Below are 1,220 nucleotides of genomic sequence, written 5' to 3'. Positions count from 1 at the left end.
AACATTGTTCACCTCATTATCCGAAAATTAATTAAACCTAAGCCACACACATAATGTTACCCATTTGATAGATTTCGTTGTCAAAGTGACAATCACCCACGTTCTTGACATTGTTCTAAAATCTGAAACATAATATTTTGAATTGAGTGTTACTTCGATCCACTTCCCTTTTATTGAATTATAAGACAAATAAAGATATGAAAAATAGTAAAATGTCAATTTCTTCACACTTTTCTCCCCCTAAAAATGTACACATAATAAAAGATGACGAAATCTCTATGTCTATCCTTGTTAATCTTTTTTCTACAACGTGACTAAATTTTCTCATGTAATTTTTTTAGCTTAATTAAATCACCTAATAATTATCAAGTCTTATTGTTATAAAATATTTTTCTTAAAAGTTTAAACGAATAGAAAAAAATACGTGAATTTTTATATTATTAACACGACTCTTAAAAATAATTTTTTGAGTCCAATGAATTTTTTTTAATTCATTTTATGTTAAAAATTTCTTAAGTCTAAAAAAAATCAAATTTTAAGTCTTTATAGAAACTTTGTATTGTATTATAAAATTACTTTTTTCAAAAAGTTAACTCGATAAGAAAAAATACATGACTGATTATATTTATAAGGGTAAAGTATATTTTTGTCCTTGAAGTTTGATAAAAATTTTAAAAATACTCCTAAATTTTATTTTGTTTCAATTTTGTCCCAAAAGTTTTCAATTTACATCAAATATACCCCTCACGGCTAATTTTTCAAAAAATTTAAGATCAATTCAACAACAATTTCATAAGAACAACCCTCAATACAAGCAAATCAAACATAATTTTCATACATTATTGTTAGATTGGTCTTAAATTTTTTTAAAAATTTAGCCGTCGAGGTATATTTGATGCAAATCGAAAACTTTTAGGATAAAATTGAAACAAAATAAAATTTAAGGGTATTTTTAAAACTTTTACCAAACTTTAGAGACAAAAAGTATACTTTATCCTATTTATAACACTTATGATTTGAAAGGAAAAAGATACAATAAGAATTATTCTTAAACAACTTGATACCACAAAAAAGTAGCAGATGATGAAATAGTAATATCCTTATTAATAAGGTTTATGTCATAATAATCACGATGATTATTGTCCTTAATATAATTTAACATGTAACATGACTACTCTTCTAAACATACAGTAGTTCAAACGCAACATCAATATAATGCA

Source organism: Arachis ipaensis, chromosome B02, assembly GCF_000816755.2.
Source record: "Arachis ipaensis cultivar K30076 chromosome B02, Araip1.1, whole genome shotgun sequence".
NCBI classification, from domain to species: Eukaryota; Viridiplantae; Streptophyta; class Magnoliopsida; order Fabales; family Fabaceae; genus Arachis; species Arachis ipaensis.
The sequence above is the reverse complement of the archived record's forward strand: the minus strand, read 5'-3'. Positions refer to the sequence as shown.